At 32.4% G+C, this 21,645-nt stretch overlaps 1 pseudogene; it reads right to left on the reverse strand.

The window, feature by feature from the left end:
• Positions 1 to 1,158: 1,158 nt before the first annotated feature.
• LOC127719244 (piggyBac transposable element-derived protein 4-like) lies at positions 1,159 to 2,605 on the reverse strand (annotated as a pseudogene).
• Between the last annotated feature and the right edge of the window lie 19,040 nt (positions 2,606 to 21,645).

A 21,645-nucleotide genomic window follows, 5' to 3' on the forward strand; every position in this document is an offset into this window, starting at 1 on the left:
AAATATTTTTATTTCATATATACAGAAATAAATATTAAGAATGGTTTCAACTAAAATACTGGATATTTGAGGATGCCGAGTGTATGGCAAGCATGTATATAATTTTTCTATCGTGCATTGCATCTTTTTTATCCTAATTTGTTTTTGTACCTCCTAATCATAAGGAATCAGAAACGAGAAAAAAAAACGAAACAATATTAAATTGTAAATTGTACAATTTTTTATTCAACAAACAGTGTCCTCCGAAAAAAAGTGGCTGCTATCATTATTGGTATTTAAAACGGACCGAAAGCCGTGAAATTGTCGAATTTCGCTGTTAAGGTGGTACCTAACACTACAGTGAGATAACTCTGTAAAAATCAGCTAAACGTTTTAATCACGTTGTATTGTTAAAAAAAATTAAGCTTCTCAATGATCAAAATTAGTGTTTTTCAAACTGCTATATAACCAATGAAATTTTTCTGATAAAGTGGTTGGTTCAATTTTTTTGAAATTTTTATATTTTTTTCAAAGGGCTAAAGTAAACATTTTGTCAAAATTTTATAATAATTAAACGAGTCAAATTAATATTAGTCAAGGTGTTGGGTACCACCTTAAAATACATTTAACTAAGATTTTGATATATTTGGAACGTTTGAGTCTGATACCGTTTTTTTTTTTGTTTTTTAGACATATCATCAAAATTGGCTGCTGGAAAAAAGTGGCTGCTACATTGTATCTTGATTGGCTGCTAAATGCACGTATTTTAATTTAAACGAACCGTTTATATATACACATTTGGTGTATTTTAAAATGCAAGCTTACCATTCCAGTGTGCACGAGTTCACCACAGTTTTTTTACGGGGTCAGTATTTCCGTGTAAATTTCAATGTGAAATTATTCTTTAACCATTAGAGTTTGTTCATTTTGTCCATGGTTTGTTATTTTCTCTGATTTTTTTTATTTCTGGCAATTCTATTTTTTTTTCTTTTTTGCCTGACCTTTATTGTTTAATTTGGAATATTTTTATAACACTTAAAAACTGACTAAAATGTCATTACATGTACCTCTGTTTCGAAAGTTGAAACTAGTGATATTGAAATACCGACAAGTTGTGAGAACAAAAGTCAAAAACATCGGTACACCGATATAAGGTGAACATTCTACATTTTATTTGTTTTACTTAAAATAGCTACCTGTAATATATATAGTGGTTTGAATAAGTCGTGAAGCTAGGTTTTATGAGCAAAAAAGAAGCTATCACAAAAGACATAGTAGCCTTTATTCACTCATAAGGTCCATGACAACCGTTGTACCCTTCAATTGTCCTGCTGGTACTGGATCAAATTGTCGACCTCTGTACACAGAAATTTGTAAAATGTGACCAGTCGCTGATTCACACAGCATCCAAAATTTAATTCCAAACTTTGCAGCCTTAGATGGGATATACTGTCTCATTGCATTATGACCTTTGGTTGCCATTAAAGTTTCGTCCACACAAACCTCCTTTTAGGAACAATGAAACGACAGAATTGTTTGTTCATAAAGGACAACAGTGGTCTAAATCTTGAAGCAGGGTCGTAGGCTCGGTGCTTTTGATAAAAAAAAACAACTAAAAACCTTTTGAGATGAAGTTACGCTGTAAATCATAAAGCACCAAGGGGAACCTTATACACGTACCCGGGACTGAACTTTTGTTTTCAAATGCTTTAAGTTCCTCTGTTAACACTTTAGATTTGGAAAGAAAAATTCTGATTTCGTACCAGACGCTAATTAAACGACAAAGATAAATGGATAAATCGTAAACCATTATTTTCAACACAAATCAATCGGTTATTTCCATGAATAAACTTTATAAAGGTATGACAAAAAGAAAATTTTTAGCGTCAAATTGAGAATGGAATTTGGGAATATGTCAAAGAGACAACAACCCGACCAAATAGCAGAAAACAGCCTGATTATTATTTTAGCTCATCACGCAAAAAACAGTGTATGCAAAGATACTTATAGATCGGGAAAAGATATTTTAATAGTTAGTGTTTTTTATTGCTCAAATTAATCATGATGAGTTGATGTATTTCTGATAATAAAATATAATCTTTCTATGTATGTAACATTTTCTCTGTGAACAGTTTTAAATTAACATATAAGCAAAACTTTTAATCATTACCTCTTTGACTTTACTACATGTATAAAGTCTTTGTCAAGTAATTTGTCATTTTGGGGCCTTTAATAGCTGACTATGCAGTATGAAATTTTCTCATTGTTGAAGGCCGTACGGTGACCTATAGTTGTTAATAACAGTGTCATTTTGGTCTCATGTGGAGATTTCAGTGTTTTATTGGAAATCATACCATATCTTCTTTTCAATATTTACATGTTTTTCACACTGTCTTATTCGTACCTGTCTGGTGACGTTTCTTGAATAGTCTGACACATATAAAAACTTTAATATGTTCTGGAAACGATTTCTCGACATAACCTTCTTGAACCAATGGGATGCCTGACTTGGCATAGATGAATTCCAGTATTCTTCTATGGAAGACTTCCTAATCAAACCCGTGTTGAACACTATAGCTAAGAAAGACTTTAGTTCATTTTCTGTCAGCGTTCTCAAAGATTTCATTCTGGCATATGTTTTGGCGGTGGCTGCTCCTTTTCTTATGAAATTACTTGCATAACTGTACAAAGGAATGACATATCTTCAGAGGAAGACCATTTGTTATTATTTTAGGGCAGGAAGATTTTTGTGCGGATATTTATTTTCATCTCTTTCTACGCATGTTTATATTTTTTTCCGTCCTGTCTTGGGCAAATATATTTATTTTCTGCTCTATAAATAACCATGCAAGGATATTCCTTTTATAAATCTCCATGTCTCCCCTCAACAAAAATCAAATGTTCGTCCTCTTTAAATGTTTGCCTTTTTTTCTCAAACTCCAAGATGATACATGTATCAAGAAAGGAATCGTGTTATTTTAATTTTTATCTTTCCTAATTATGTCTCTTCACTTTAATACGTTTTATTTCGCTAACGAAATGAAAGTTTTATTAAATTGATTAACAATATTTGATTACAGTTAATTGGTTTGTTTATTGAATATTTTAACAGAACAACAACATTGGAGAAACTTTTTTCTATCAGTACTCTTTCAAAATGAATTTACAATGTACCTGTTTGTTCTTCTGACGATTTCTTTGATTAGTTCAATCGAAAACAGCAAATAGAAATACTTTACTGGTGCTGAATGTACTGCCGGCATGTTTCGAAGCCCAAGATTTGCACGGAATATTGTGTTCTGCTCCGGTTCTGGAGGAAAAGCTTGCACCCATGGATATACGAAAACCATTGCGCTGATTTTTACAGCAATGACGTCACCGTTTCGTCAGAGAATTGCATATGACGTCACGAAAAAAGGAAGAATGTAGAGAAAAAGAAAGAGTATTGACAGAATATCGAATTAATGTTTTTATATCATTTACCCTAACCATCGGCCAAATCGGCCCATTGGCAGTTAAAGTACACCTAAATCGGCCAAATCGACCGGCTGGCAGTTACAGACAACGGCAATCGGCCCGATCGGCCCGATGGCAGAGGTAACGTCAATCGGCCCTGATCGGCCCGTTGGCAGTATAAGGCCGGATGGGTGGTATGGTATTATCTGTTTCTTAGACAAGAAACTCTGAAAGAGTGTTCAAATATCACGCCAACAATTCTATGATTCTACAATGTACGATTCTGTGAATAAAATTTCTATTACAATAGTAACATATCTTCCTTTGTCGGCTTATTGGGGTGTGGGACTAATGGGTGTCGGACCAATGGGACGTCAGACCAATTCTGTGTCGGACCAATGGGGCGTGGAACTAGCAGGGTGTCAAAATATCGGGGCGACCCCGTAAATATCATCTACATCATAGACCACCACACCCAGTGATGTGCCTTTCATTTTATAAAGGGAACTACATACAGGGTGCTTTTGTGGTTGAAAAATTGGTTGATTATAAAGGGAATTACTGAAGCATGACTGAAGCACCCCCCCTTTTATAATAAGTTATGGATCCGCCACTGTATTATATCTATGCATGAACACAGCGAGAAAACCGAACACCCGGAGGCCGACTTCTACTGATTCGGCGAAAATGAACGTCACACTAAACTCCGAAACAAATAAATGAACCAAAATAAATAAAAAAAAACATACAAGACTAACAGAGGTCAGGGTTCCTGACTTTGGACAGGAGCAAATAATTGAAATATTATACGGCGAAGTTAAACATGTTTTGTGAGATCTCAACAACCCTCCCCCACACAGCAATACAACTCAATTTAAAAGAAATCCGAGTCCAATGTTAGATAGTTAACCCTTTCAGCGCCGAGACGTTGTTTTTTCACATGGTAACGTTGCCATACATATTTGAATGACGTTACTATAAACTATACGTAACGTAACGTCAACATGCGACGTAAAGTCACATGCACGTTGTTTACGTTAATTGAATAATTAGACTACAAATGAGACATGACACGCATATGAATAATTAAATATTATATGTATTAAGAGCAGAATGTTTCTTTTTTTATTGTTACGGTGAGAAGCCATTTAAATCAGGAAAACATTTAATCATGACGTTGCTAGTCATTGTATTTTTTTATGCATGAAAACGATAATGAAATTATTCAAAGATTTTATTGCATGATGATCAATCAAGCATGTGTTGACAAAAACATTCATGTAGTATCTCCTGAAACATTAGTCGATGCAGAGTCCGACTTTACAAGTTGCACACCACCACTGAATCCAGGATTTTCTGGATCTTTCCGTACCAGCACAAACTACACATTTCTTTCGTTTCTAATCCGGTATTTTCTCTGGGGAGTGCTTCTCTGTGATTCTTGCTAACTGCCGATGTACCGGTCTTACGGTTCTAATTTGTTGGTTTCTTGTCCCATCTCTGTGATTGCCTAACAGGTCCTGACACTACTGTTGGTGAAACTTAAGGTGGTCGGGCTTTGATTCCACGACGAATGTTCTTTTGTAGCATAAGAATAAGAATAAGAATAAGAATTTTATTAATTTAAGGTAGTTCAGGGGTATACCGCCATCTTGAATTGTACAATCACAGTAAATAATCGGTCTAGTTCTTTACCCAAATCTGCAAATTTGGTAACAAATTTGCAATTTATTGGTTACACTGTTTATTTATATAAAGAAAACTTATTTATTCATTGCATTATCGAAAATATTTTAACAAATACCAAAAATTTGTTCTTTTAGAATTAATTTTTCAAATAAGCCATTTAAGGGGAGATAACTCTTTTAGTACAAAATTTATACTGGACATATAGGGAAATTTTCACTTTTTACATGTAGAAAGAAAACAAGTTCGGCGACACCCTTTTTTCTTTTTATTTTCTTAAAATATATTATAAAACCTATCTTCTCATATTTTATTTCAAAATTCTATCTCATAGATTTCTTTTTTTGCACAAAAATGTGTTTTTTCATGAACAATCTAAGCAAATTTTGGTAATTTTGAACGACTCGTACCTTAAAAAATAGCGCGGTGACCCAAACTTTTTATCATTTAAAAAAAAAAAAAGCATAGTAAAATCTTCATTTTGGCAAAGTATAAGAAAATTCTGTCATTTTTTTTCTATACCCCTGAACTACCTTAAAATCCAAACAATAGGATTGTTACTAAATAAACAAACCAAAAAAAAAGCACAAACAAACAGACAGACAGACATATAAATGACAAAACGATAGACATTAAACAATACAAACATGTAGAATTGAAAAAGAAATAACGATTATTAATATTAATTATAATACTATTTTTGACAGCATGCCTCCTCTATAAAATTATTAATTCAAATATTATGATTATATATAACATTATAATTTAAGCATATAAAAGCATTAACTGAAAACGAGGAATAAAAAATAATGCGAATGAATTTAGATTTGTGCAATTTAGATACATGCAAAATTTGCGAAAATATAAAAACATTGAATGCAAAAACATTTAAAAAATTATTTAGGTATTTTGTCTTAACAATTTGTCTTACCTTTGTTTCTGTCCTTCACATTAAGAAATTGAATTAATCACAAATTAATAAATGCATTTCGAAAACAAAAACCTTAACGTCAATATGAATTGTTAATTCCGAGGTGAATAAAAGGGATACGGGTTGGGTGTTCGTCTATGAGAGAGGAAGACGAGTGTCTGATACAAAAATATATAAAGTTATGTAGCGTTTCTATAAAGTTTTAATCTATTTCAATATAAAAAAAAATGTTGTTTTGAATTAATCCATTTCATATGAATTTTGGTGGATAGTTGTCTCATTGTCAATTCACAATCTACTTATTTTTATAATGCAATATTTTAATGTATTTCGACAAAAATTGGACACTTTACAAAATGTATTCAAAACTTGCAAATTGTCATTTACCTGCAGCTGTAACTAGTTGGTGGAATAGTAGCTTTCTCCACATTTTCACACTTTTGAAATTCGGCTCAAATTGTAAAAGAAGCTGATCCCCGAGATCTACTATACCCATAGTATAGTTGTAACTCTTAAGGAAGTTCGCTACTCAGTTTCAAAATAACAAGCTTTTCATTACGCTGGAATATATTGATAAGGGTCTTATAAAGGAACCAAAAAAAGCAACAACCAAAAAATATAGGTCCGTGTGCTTGATTTCGAGATATTAGTCATTGACATTTTGACGGGAAAATGTTCTCTCTTGATTTTTCAAAGCTTTATCATTGACAAGTTTAAGTTCTCAAAAACTATTTAAAAATAACAAAGGTTTTATAAGACTTTTACAGATGACCTATAATTATAAATGTAAAAGATATATAAAAAGACAAATGGGGGTTAGTGGGCAAATTTTTTAGGACAATCAAATGGATAAAACCAGAGGGTTCCGAAAATCTGACAAAAATTCCAAATTATGACAAGCGAACATCCTTAACATCGGATGGAATTGCCACATCTGTTCCTCTACTGTTTGTTGCGTTAATCTTGCTACAATTTATAAACATACATTAAGAAGTTTTCTCCATGAATATTTAAATCTTTTCAAGAAGGCTGAAAATGCATTTAAAAAAAAGTAAACTCATTAATATACAGATTTTACTTTTAAACATACCATCAACTGTTCTTATAATACATTAATTCAATTAAAATAAGTTTCTGTGGTTGCAAAGAAGTATTGGCATTTTTAACTTGTGCACAAATTGGTATGCTACGGTATTTTTCAGTCGCAGTATATTTGATGAAATTGTCATTTTTAAAGAACAGTAATATTATAGTGACTATAATTTTAACATTACTTTGCTTATACTTCATTTTGTCTCTTGTGGATAGGTGTCATATAGGCGATCATATCACATCTCCTTGTTTTATATTAAAAATGCATATCTTATATACGTTTTAATTTACCATGCAGAGCCAGTTGATGTAAGAATGGTAACCAGTCTGCGATCTGCCCATAAAACTGCCATGAGTTGTCCCTGATATTTCACTGTCATGTTTCCTTTTTGAAGTTTTGCATTTGGGTAGCATTGTGACATGCCACGTCTGGTTTTGATTACAGTTCATGTGCAGAATGTACCATTATCTTTCAAATCAATTACCAATTTGGGACTTATAAAAAAAAACTATCAACTGTAACATGATGCTCTTTGTTGAAATTAGGTGTCATCAACTCTGTCACTACTTAGTACATGTACCCCTGAAATGCAATGCTTTGGGTTTATATGTGTTTATTCCTGAAGTTTTTGCGTGTAAGTGAATATTTAAGTTTTAAGTATTTAATTTTATTTAATAGATCCTGAAAATATATATTTAAAAAAAACAGGGGTAAACACGAACCAGCGATTCTATTAAACCAAACAAAGACTGGTTTACCGAAAATATTTCTAGGTGACCGGCTGTTCAGATTTCTTAAAACATAACATATGAAATATGTCGTGAATCCAAGATTTTTGTTTCAAAAAGTATGTAGATTTCCTCTATAAGCATGACTATATGCTCTGAATATGCCTCACTAAGCCCTTTGTACAGTACTACATTTAATCTTTTTTTATAGGAACTGTATTTTTTAAAATAGTTACAAACATAAATGCCGGACATATACATTTTCAAATGCAATATTTGACCTTATCTGACCATTTTCACTTCTTGTTTCGTTTCGTCTACCCTTATTCAATGTATACCTTAATCTGGTGCGTGTAGCCGGTGTAGGATTCCGGCCGCTAAAAGCCACAATTTAATCCCCCAATTATTAGCCTTTTTGTTGGACAAGTATTGCTTAAGCTGATGTCGGCCTTTAAATTCAATAACCCTCTTATCTACACATACATCCTGGTTAAGTCTGTGAAAATATAAGCATAATTACTGTAGGTGTATTTATTATTATATTTTGTACGGCTACACTTTATAAATATTCAAAGCAAATTTACGTTTTTAAATAAAAATTGTCGTCGTTATATATGCACGTAGAGAAAGCATAGGGTAAATGAATAAAAAAAAACAGATTAAAAGGTTTCTCTAATTCTTCGTCAATTTATCCCTCTCTGCACCCATTGTATACAAAAAATGTAACCAACGTGTGGTTCATTTGATCTTAGTTCTTCATTGGTTAAAAACCGATTACGATGTCGAATGTTCTTGCTTTCCTCGGAATTTTCCATTGTGACATCATGAAAAAAGGTGACAATGCCTGATGACGCTACATTGAAAGGACACATCTTTTTGCAGAACATTCATAAAATGAATAAGATTTGTCTGCATATTGTTTAAAAATCATTAAAGAAACAGATTCCACCACCAAAACTCATGCAATACGATATTTATCCACTCTCGGCAGTTAAATTTTTTAATATTTAACTGTCTCGAGTGGATAAATATCGTATCACACTCGATGCAGTGGTAGAATCTATATATATCTTTTAGATTTTATTTCTAGTCCTTATTTATCTTTTCATAATAGAAATGACAACATTGTAATTAACTTTGGATAAGTTTTTATACAAAGTCATGGTTATGTTACACCAGAGACATATAATGTATTATGTGTCTCTGGTTACACATTGTAATAAGATGTGAAAAATGTGTAAACTTGAAGTAAATGTCTTTTTTGTTTATTTACTATGTTATACAATGCTCATTCTTTATAATATCTTCACTCTTCTAATGCTTATGATCTAGATATCTAGATCTAGTCGAAATAATCCAGCCAAAAACTAAGATTCATAAAATCATTATAATTTGATAGGCTATAGACCGCTAGAGGGCGCAGAATTATTCGAGTTACAAAGCACATGGTAAATACTTTAAGAAAAGAGCATATGGGCGGAGCTAATCATCCAATCATCTGTTGAAACCAAGTATCAAGCTGTTAATCTCTGACCACAAGAAAAATTATGTGGTCTTATCTCATAATGATGCAATCAAAATTTGTATAAAAATGGAGATAAACAAAGCAAATTTTAAACAGAAAAAGTTATAGAGGTAATAAAATCTAAAGTAAAGACATATACAAACATGTATATATAATATAAATGTGTAAGAGTAGCTTAAACTACATTTTGAAAGCCTCAAACAAATGTTCTTACTAATGCAAAGCTTTCTATAAAATAACCTTGATTATACCAAATTCAAACAAAACCTAGTATACTAATCAGCTCATTTTCAATATAATACAAACAACGATTAAAGTAAATAAAAAAAAACTGCTTCGGACGCATATACATTTTACAGTGTGGTATTAATTTTTTTCTTAAAGATATTAAATATTTTTTTGTTTCTTTTATTTGGACGATTTGGTGATGTTGAGGAATATAGCTGTCGGTATAATTACGTTATGGAGTTTTGATACGCGTATCAATAACTTCCCATTGAATAAAAAGAAATAGTATGTTATTGAAATAATTACACAAATAAGTACTTGTCCATCAACTAAGGAAGTTTATGATCAAAAAGGTTATACGCCGTAAGTTTGCTCTTAAAAACCGGAATTCTTTTTAAATGCGTCATTGTTTAATGTTTAAAGTTTACAAGATTTTAAGTATGTACTTTATTTATCCTGTTTTGTTCCCAACAGTAGCACATTATTGCTCAAATATCTTCTACTAAAACAATCCTTATATTTTAATTGGAAAAGACCTTTTGCTAACAAATGTATACAATTTCATATTATAATCTAAAGTATTTCCTTATCTTAAAACTCCAAATGGGAATTCCACAGGTTCCTTGAGCAATGCTATATATTTCAGCCAAATCTCTCTTTATGATATTCAATGATCTTGACCTGCAGATTGTAACATTGATTTGACACTCAGGTAAGCTTTTTAATAGCTTTTATCATTAGCTGAAACACTCTCTACTACCACCAACGGGTGCATGCTTTAAAGACAGAGAAAGGCTTGTTGATTGCAAATCACTTATCCGGCTGGTGGACCACTATAGTCAGAACGGTTGTATGAACTCTGCATTATAATAAGTGTTTTGATAAGTTTTCAGATTTTAAATTTCAAAACTTTAAAAACAGTTACAGATTTCAAATTCCTTTTTTAAGCTTGCTATGCAGTACAGGTTGTGCTCATTGTTGAAGGCCTACGGTAACCTATACAGTGGCTTACTGCTATGTCATTTGTTTTCTGGTAGAGAGTTGTCTCATTGGCAATCATATACCACATCTTTGTATTTTCATATTCATCATACAAAAGTGTATTGAATTTATTGGTTCTTTTAATGTCCGTGTTGATTATATAGCATCCAGAGCAATCGGCAATCCTCGGGTGAATCCGCTACTCTCCGGAATCGGCCGAGTTGTGACGAATGCATCCAGAGAGCACATGATCCGTTTTAGCTTGTCAACCATGTGATAATTGTGTTGCTGATATACATGTAGGGTTAATTATAAAAGCTCTTCGAAAGCAACATTTTCTATATGTTTGACCTCTCGTTTATTTAGAATTAGTAGTAGTAGTATAAATATACCATTGAAAATGTATTCTTTGGTCAATTATCGCCGTAAATGAAACAAAACTACGCTGATCTTTGGTATGAAGTATTTATTTTCCGTGGTGGACAAAATGTGGTAATACGGAAAGATATTCTGCTTATTAAACCAAAAACTATAAAACTGGTATTTGTGGCTTCTCTGGTACGCACTCGCCATTTCGGAGTAACCTAAAGACTGGTTGGCGCGATTGTTTCACAGTAGGATGCGGACATTTAACTCGTGAGGTGGCGCTCAAAGTCCAATACAAAGGAGCGTGCATGTTTACATGTTCTGGTCCTGTATATGTCGTATTGACTGCAGGACATGATACACATTATCGTTTTGTAAGAACAGTGTGTGTCCTTTTACTTTTGTATACAAAATAAGGAGACGGGGTATGATTGTTAATGAATGTATCTCTATTTTTAATTATTCATTTTGCCATTAGAAACAAGATAATGCGTATTTTGAAACTAACAATTTATCAATACAGACAATAGAAGCTCGTCCATGTCTATCAAGCAGCCGAGTTGTGAAAAGTACAAGTTGTGTTTTGTGTCAAATTTAGATGACTGTGAATTTTCAATGCCATTTGTTCACTGCTTGTACATATATAATAGATAGGAATAGAAAAAAAAATCAAAATTCAAAATATATTTAAGTCTTTATGTTTATACCTTCAATTTAAAAACAACTTAGAAACTATAGGTAATTGCAGCGGTTATTTATTTGTTCCGTCCAATGGTATGCTTGCTGTTTTTCCTCCTATTTTTTCGAGCTTTGAGGATGCAATAAAAGCGATGCTTGAGTTTTGTAAATTAACTATTTCGTTCCCACAAGCAAGTTGTAGTCTTGTATATAAAATCATCATTGTATATATTCTGTTTCAGTTTAAGGAGGCTCGAGGGTACAAAAATTTCAGCAAATTTTTTAACATTTTTTTTTATTTCAAATTTTATTTATTACACTATTAGTTGTTACTTTATGATATGGTACAAAAATCAACAACAAAAAATCGATTTTTTTTGGCTTCAGATGACTTTAAAATGTTTATTTATTTAAAATGCAATTTTTTGGCATTGAAATTGAAATGTCTTTTTTAACTCATCGGTGACCTATATTTTTTATTATTTTTTTCAAATGAGCTGTACTTAAACTAAACAATTGTAAAATTTAGCGATTTCTGTAATTTAGTTCTGTTTTTATTTCGATATTACCTCTATTTCTCTTATTAGTTCAACAGAAAAAAAGTGCCTCAACAAAAATGCATGCTTCTTTCGCAAGCAGATTGTGAGCTTAAATGAACGATGACCCCATCTTTTAATTTTGTTTTTCTATTTAATATATGATAAAGTTCATTTATAGAAAAATATAGCGAAATCCTATATTTAAAAAAAAATGGATTTATACCCTCGAGGCCCCTTAATTATTTTTTTTATATATTTTTCCTGTAGGGACCTATTTTTATTTTAGCTTTCGATACGGTTTTGATTTTTTTGAAGGACACATAGGTACACATAGTTGCGTACTTCCGCTTCATTTGATCCATGGAGCCGGATTGCTGTCTCATTGACAATTATACTAGATCTCCTTATCTTCATATTAATTATATTTCTTTAATTAGTTGACACAATGAATGTCGTACTCGAATCAATCGCACAAATCATGTAGCCATTATTATATTAATTTAAAAACTACAAACGTCATTTTCTTGTTCCTTCAAAAAATGCATATTGGATCAATCGCTGGTGTACTCTGTACATAAATACAGGTACAACGATAATGGCAGAAAAAATTTCAGTAAGGAGGCTCTTCGTGGGGGTGTCCAAGTAATCACATAATCACAAATATTTTGCCAATATAATCACATTTTTTTAACAAGATAATAAAAAATACAGTCCTACCATTTTTTTCTGGTAATCAAATAATCACTATAAAAACAATTCACATAATCAAAATCCCGAAGATGAGGCTCAGTGAGAGCGTAACAAAATTAATTGATTTTCACAATCTATATGCTTTAATTTTTCTTATTTTCTCGACGTTTGCTGACCATCACAGTGTTATTTTTTTAATCAAATTGTCTTTGATCGTGTCAATATATTTCTACTTTTTTGTCACTTTGCAGCAGACGAAAACAGTTCAATTATGCTGATTTTACGTGTAAGTATCTATATATTGAAATTTGTGTGTCAGTACTGCATCGTGTAAATTAAAGAACGTTATTCATGCAGTGTATTAGATAAGAAGTACACAAAATGTATATATATATATATGGCAGTCAGCAGGGTTTAAGAACATCAGTTGTTCGACCTACTAGTCAAATGCGTTTTGTTAAAATATACTTTTTCACTTTTTTGGTCTTTTGGAAAATGTTGTTTGTGCTGTATTTAGACCCCTCTACCAAGAAATTTGTTTTGCATGCACACGTATAAAAATTGCGGTTTTTATCCAACGCAATCATAGGTTTGAACGTTGTTTTCAATTTAGACTTGTTTATATTTTTTCGTTTGGGCTTGTATTATATTTGCCTTCGGGTTTATATGATCCGTTCATCCTATTTCGACTCTTTCAAAATTCAAGAGTCTATCCTAAATTGAGGTAAATTATATGGCCTTTCAAATACCGATTCGATTCCTAACATCACTGAAGAGACATTAATTGTCGAAATCCGGATATGGTGTACAAATTTTAGCACCTCATGTTTGCGGTATACCATCTTTTTCGCAAGTTTATTGTTTTCTGTTTGGTAATAAATTATTATAAGATCCATTTTGTTACATCTGGTGATCCGTTTATTTGGCAATCGCCAATGGCAGTCAGCAGGGTTTAAGAACATCAGTTGTTCGACCTGCTAGTCAAATGCGTTTTGTTAAAATATACTTTTTCACTTTTTTGGTCTTTTGGAAAATGTTGTTTGTGCTGTATTTAGACCCCTCTACCAAGAAATTTGTTTTGCATGCACACGTATAAAAATTGCGGTTTTTATCCAACGCAATCATAGGTTTGAACGTTGTTTTCAATTTAGACTTGTTTATATTTTTTCGTTTGGGCTTGTATTATATTTGCCTTCGGGTTTATATGATCCGTTCATCCTATTTCGACTCTTTCAAAATTCAAGAGTCTATCCTAAATTGAGGTAAATTATATGGCCTTCCAAATACCGATTCGATTCCTAACATCACTGAAGAGACATTAATTGTCGAAATCCGGATATGGTGTACAAATTTTTGCACCTCATGTTTGCGGTATACCATCTTTTTCGCAAGTTTATTGTTTTCTGTTTGGTAATAAATTATTATAAGATCCATTTTGTTACATCTGGTGATCCGTTTATTTGGCAATCGCCACTGGCAGTCAGCAGGGTTTAAGAACATCAGTTGTTCGACCTGCTAGTCAAATGCGTTTTGTTAAAATATACTTTTTCACTTTTTTGGTCTTTTGGAAAATGTTGTTTGTGCTGTATTTAGACCCCTCTACCAAGAAATTTGTTTTGCATGCACACGTATAAAAATTGCGGTTTTTATCCAACGCAATCATAGGTTTGAACGTTGTTTTCAATTTAGACTTGTTTATATTTTTTCGTTTGGGCTTGTATTATATTTGCCTTCGGGTTTATATGATCCGTTCATCCTATTTCGACTCTTTCAAAATTCAAGAGTCTATCCTAAATTGAGGTAAATTATATGGCCTTCCAAATACCGATTCGATTCCTAACATCACTGAAGAGACATTAATTGTCGAAATCCGGATATGGTGTACAAATGTTTGCACCTCATGTTTGCGGTATACCATCTTTTTCGCAAGTTTATTGTTTTCTGTTTGGTAATAAATTATTATAAGATCCATTTTGTTACATCTGGTGATCCGTTTATTTGGCAATCGCCAATGGCAGTCAGCAGGGTTTAAGAACATCAGTTGTTCGACCTGCTAGTCAAATGCGTTTTGTTAAAATATACTTTTTCACTTTTTTGGTCTTTTGGAAAATGTTGTTTGTGCTGTATTTAGACCCCTCTACCAAGAAATTTGTTTTGCATGCACACGTATAAAAATTGCGGTTTTTATCCAACGCAATCATAGGTTTGAACGTTGTTTTCGATTTAGACTTGTATATATATGGGTGAAATACAGCATTTAAAGAAATGTTCATACCTGCTGAAGATTTGTGGCATCCAACAATGACAGATATGATATCTACTTTTGAATGCTGTAGTTTTGTAAGTTTTGGTCTAAAAGGTATGAAATTTGCCAATTCCGAAAATCTTTATCATTTTTTTTATTTTCTCATGAAAAAAAAAAAATTTGACACTCGATCGTGTGAATTCCACGAAAAACGTTGTTCTGAAAATCTAATGAAAATGCATTCTACTTACATTCCCCCCAACATGAGCAACCTAAAAATAGACGAATTTCATAGATAAAAATGGGATTGAACTTGAGTGCCTCTTTTCACAAACTTCCCTACGATATAATTGTATTATAAGTTAACGACATATTAATTTTACTCTTAAGTTAATTTACGTGAAAAGAACAGTAATTTTAAGTTTGAACGAAGGCGTTTCGGTTATACCAGTTTATATCCTTATATAAATTATGAAGGAAGAACAGCTGACTATGTAGTATGGGTTTTACTCATTGTTGAAGGCCGAACGGTGACCTATAGTTGTTAATTCTTGTGTCATTTGGTCCCTCGTGGAGAGTTGTCTCATTAGCAATCATACCACAAGTACTAGAACACACCCGCGACATCGCAGGTCCGTAACTGAATTAAAGTACCTAAGCCTTATTGTTAGCATGGATTTTTGCGTGATCCCCTGAGGGGTTTACGCTTGTATATTGGTGAATTTTGGAAGTGTCTATGGGCCATTCGATATCCTCGGAATCATGATTCTCGGAACGGCTCGACAATGTTCGATCATTTATAGTTATCTATGTCTTTGATATGGTCCCTCTATGGATAGACTACCACGTGACATTGTATATTTCAAAAATCAAAGTTCATTTGTAGATTGGAAATTAAACTGTGACTATAAAGACTAGGCTGCAGTTTAAAAAATCGTGTACATGTTAGAACCTATTTGCCTTTTGACAAACCATATGTGTTTTTAATAATGTGAATATTTATTGAATATCAAGTATACATGATAATGCAATTATATAATTCATACTTCGAGACGGTCCCTGTACGCGTTGTGTGTGTAACATTTCATACAGCGTGCTTTTGTGCATTGTGAAAACAAACCTGGGAATAGTTATAACTTATAATTGATATATAATGTCCCAGAATAAACTGATCATTTCTGAACGTTTATCATTTGATATTCTGTATTTCATTCATAGCATAGGATCAAGTTTAAACTGAGACTGAATATATTCTTAATAGAATATAATTAAGATTATCATATATACGTGCATTATGTCTCACAGGTTTGAACAGTCATTACATTATGAAAATTTCATGCAACGTATGAGCACCAATGAGAAGGGATGCGTACCCAAAGTTAGCTAAATATCTAAATTTTAAACGGTCGTGAATGAAAAATATTTGCATGGTTTCAATTCACAAAGATTTTAAATCCCTGCATCTCACAAAAAACTTAATTAATATTTTACAATAAACATAACAAAATTTAATTACTATCATAATGTTTATTATTTTATACTGTTTTAGTATGGATTGATAAGTCTCTGCTAATATTTTTTATAGCAATATATTCATGTAGTGGAATGTTAGACTTTCAAAGAGATTGATTTGTTAAATAAAATGTCCATTCGTAAATACTTGACGTTTGTGGTTATTGATATTATATTTTGAATTTTCGGAAAGAATTCACTGACAGAAATGTATGTTAAATATAAAATTTCAATTCTTTTTTTTTTGTTTGTTTGTTTTTTAAAGTTCAACCTGACAGCATCTAAATATTTGTACTATGTCGTACGATTTTGAAAATGGTATTCATTGTGTTGACCAGTTATTTGTCACATTATCTATCACCCTGTTCATACGCATACTATCGGTTTGCGTTCACAAAAATTCCGGATAAAATGTCAATGAATCCGGAGTCAAAAAAACTTGAGGTGAGTATTTTGACATCCGAATGCAACTATTAGATTAATATATGTGATGACGCAAATACGTATTATCATCCAGAGTATCATTGCGAATGCTTTCTATTTACTACTACCTGCGCAAAAATACTACGTGCATGCATACATATTAATTTCACTGGTGAATGCGAATTTTCGCTTTTCTCATCTAAATTCAGGACACGGCAGTAAGAGCTTCACATGTGCCTTTCAAGCATGGTCATCATTACTTTAGCTATTCTGATTCTAGCTGTGTCTTCCTTTTTTTTTTGAGTCACTGTGCTATATAAACTTTGACATTTTCGAAATGCTAAGGATTTTCTACCCTAGGAATAGACTTTTTGGCCTTTTAAACTTTTATTATTCGAGCGTCACTGATGATCCTTTGTAGACTTAACTCGCGTCTGGTGTACAACATTTTAATCTTGGTACCTTTTTATATCTACATATCTTTTTACATAAATTGGTTCTTTTGAGAGTATGTTCAGGTATTCATAAAACTTATGAAAATAAGATATTCTTCAAAACTATGTATTCCTGTAGAATATTTGGATTGATTTAAGAAAAATCAGGAAATCCTTAAAATTTGAGATGTTTTATTAGATTATAAGTCTTTACATAAGAGGTCACAATGAAGCTGGTGTGTTACTCTCAAGAAAGATAGACGAAACCGTCTTATAATTTGCATGCCACAGAGTTTCACTTCATATGGAAATTGGACTTTAGATTTATCTATACAACATCTACCATGAGTACAGACAGCTTCAAATGACGAATTGAGAATAATTGGAGGCATCCAGGAAACAAAATATGAAGATATGATAGACAAAATAAATGCATCCAGATTATAAAGCAATCTGAGTGCTTAAATTTATATTGCGATTGGTTTGTGCAATTTGCATTAGACATACGGTTTGTAGAAACTGGGATTTGCAAAAGGGTTATGAAAAAATGATGTACACTCTCAAGTAATAAATAAAATAGTCGAGCCCCAGTAGTCAGCACTTCCGTGCTGACATGAATTATCATTGATATGGTCATATTTATAAATTAAGTGTTTACAAAACTTTTGAAGTTTTTAAATACTAAGGCTTTTCTACCTGAAAATAGATTACCTTAGCTGTATTTGGCAAAACTTTTAGGAATTTTCGTCCTCAATGCTCTTCAACTTCGTACTTTATTTGGCCCTTTTAACTTTTTTGGATTCGAGCGTCACTGATGAGTCTTTTGTAGATGAAACGCGCGTCTGACGTAAATACAACATTTAATCCTGGTATCTATGATGAGTTTATTTACTTAAAATGTATTTTCAAAAAGTAGCTGAATATAAATGTTTATACACTTTTCTATTCAACATTGCTTTCAACTGACTTGTGCAAGAATCTACACACAATTACATATTTTTGATAAAGTCACATCATCATTATCTTATTCTATTCACAGTCAATTATTTCAATTCAAAAGCAAACAAAAATTCAACAACAATTTTTTGGTGACCAGTCAGCGGTCTTGGGTTCACGTATTGCTTTTCTTTTTTTTAAAGAAAACAACTTGTTAGTATTCGTTTTGTCATTTGATAAAGTCATGCTGGTTATAAGGTGCACAATTTTCTCTGCTTTCAAAATCTTACAGTTTGAACCGTCCTGGTTTTCTTACTACAACCGGAAATACTTGTAGATATATTTTTTTTGATGAATGATTAAATTTAGTAGTGTCAATTCCTGTATAATGACGAAATTCAGGTGTGATTATGAGCAGTGTACATATAGCAAATCCCAAATGCACCGTTTGGTGGTGCGCATGACAGCGACGAAACGTAATCATGATAATCATGATGAAACAGGCAACAAATAACATGTGACATTATACTATTGGTATCGGTATCGGATTCGACCCGGAACTTGTTAATTATTTGTTATACTTATTATGAGGAAAGGGCCTGGAATGGTGCAATTTTTAATCAATACCTTTGTCCAATATTAGTTATATATAAAGTTGAGTTCTTCGATTCGTCGTTTTTACGTCATGCCGGCTAACAAATTGGACCTCGTTATTTTAGTAGTATAGATTATTAACAACCTCACATTTGTATAAAATGTTGTTCACTCTGTTTCAGTCATGTATATTTCGTCAGAAATTTTGATTTTGTATTATAACGAACTGACAATGCTAATTTTCATGTTTGAAAAGAGACGAGAAATGAATGTATAAAATTTATCAATTACCTTTACTGATAAATTGAGAATAATTAAAGTCAATTGCATTTTAAAGAGAAATATTACAAAGTATTTTACATGTATGACAATAGCTATATTGCCGGCAATAGCAAATATATAAAGTACATCTGACTTAAGGTTGATTGATTGATTGATTGATTGTTGCTTGTTAAACGTTTAGTGGCAAATAATTCATGTGTATTCAAGTCGAAAACACATTAATATAAATAAGAAGAAGTGGTATGAATGTCAATGAGACTACTCTCCATCCAAGTCACAATGTATAAAAGTTAACAATTATAGGTACATGTAAAAGTACGGCCTTCAACACGGAGCCTTGGCTCACACCGAACAACAAGCTACAAAGGGCCCCCGAAATGACTAGTGTAAAACAGTTCAAACAGGAAAACCAACGATCTAATCTATATAAAAAAACGAGAAACGAGAAACACCTATGAACCGCACCAACAAACGACATTTTTAATAAGACTCGTCATAAGATATAGATATAAGAAGATGTGGTATGAGTGCCAATAAGACAACTCTCCATCCAAGTCAAAATTTATAAAAGTAAACCATTATAGGTCACAGTACGGTCTTCAACACGGAGCCTTGGCTCACACCGAACAGCAAGCTATAAAGGGCCCCCGAAATGACTAGTGTAAAACAATTCAAACAGGAAAACCAACGATCTAATCTATATAAAAAAACGAGAAACGAGAAACACCTATGAACCGCACCAACAAACGACATTTTTAATAAGACTCGTCATAAGATATAGATATAAGAAGATGTGGTATGAGTGCCAATAAGACAACTCTCCATCCAAGTCAAAATTTATAAAAGTAAACCATTATAGGTCACAGTACGGTCTTCAACACGGAGCCTTGGCTCACACCGAACAGCAAGCTATAAAGGGCCCCAAAAAATTACTAGTGTAAAACCATTCAAACGGGAAAACCAACGGTCTAATCTATATAAAAAACGAGAAACGAGAAACACTTATGAACCACATCAACAAACGACAACTACTGAACATCAGATTCCTGACTTAGGACAGGTGCATGCATACTATCCATCCCAAAATACGGATTTCCTGTAAATTGAAAAGTTGTTTTGAAGAATATTTGAATATTATCTATATATTTTTTTTTCATTTCAGAACCTTGCTGCATGGGTATTGTGTATCATCATGTACATTGATTTTCATAAAGTGGGTACGTAAGCAACAAGTTGATCAGTACATGTATATTTAGCCGATTTAAAATTCCCCGATAGACAATCAAATGTTTCTAGTTGTTAATTGGTCATGATTCTACTATTACTAGTATTTTTACGTGTGTTCACCCATATTTAATACACTGGTCAAATGTGTTTATCCGTCTTCAGTCTTTCTTAGTCTTCATTAAGAGCTGTTGCGAAAATTAAGTACCTGATCTCAAATAAAAATGAAAGTAAAACACACCAAAAACTTAGAAAGAATTCTGTATAATTTCAATTTATATTATATATTTGTGATTGTATGCAAAAGCCTGGCCTTGCAGTCATCAAAATTTGAGTACGACTATCGTACTAAGACTTAGAAACCAACCAATCAAAATACTGGGTTTGGTGTTTCGATCACACATTTTATACTCCGAGTATTAAGTGAAGTTTTATGGCCGTTGACCTTGTGTTCATATTATGTTACAGAGTCAAGAAGCGTGAAAAATAAAAGAGCTATTACGAGTATCACATATCAGTTAACCTATTATTTCGGATACGGTCGAGCCAAAGCACTTCTAAACTATGGATGTTTTTGTGGATGGTATGGTAGTGGTACACCAATTGATGGCGTTGATCAGTAAGAATGCATGACTAAACAGCTGTATTTACAAAGTGCAACATATAGTGCTCCTATAGCCTGTCAACACTAATTGTGAGTTCGAATCCCACAAGTTGCAGGTGCTCTCAACTCCAAATTCTAATTGACTAGGATTGTCAGTTTTCCTACCAAATGTTGGTTGTTTTCTCCGTTAAACACCAATTGATCGATTAGTCAATTTATGGTGCTCAGCATACGGCAACGGGTTTAAAGAGAAAACAAAATGCAAACACAAGTTGAATATATACGATTAAAGAATGCATATGTTCGCACTAATTGAAAAATAAAGGCAACAGTAGTATACCGCTGTTCGAAATTCATAAATCGATTGAGAAAAAAAAATCCGGGTTACAAACTAAAACTGAGGGAAAAGCAGGAATACAAAGAAGCTAATAACGACCATAAATATAGTAATATCTTATATTCAAGAAGATGACACATAATTTAAATATAAATAGAGAAGATGCTAGGTATA

This window comes from Mytilus californianus, unplaced genomic scaffold (genome assembly GCF_021869535.1).
Source record: "Mytilus californianus isolate M0D057914Y unplaced genomic scaffold, xbMytCali1.0.p SCAF_11, whole genome shotgun sequence".
NCBI lineage: Eukaryota > Metazoa > Mollusca > Bivalvia > Mytilida > Mytilidae > Mytilus > Mytilus californianus.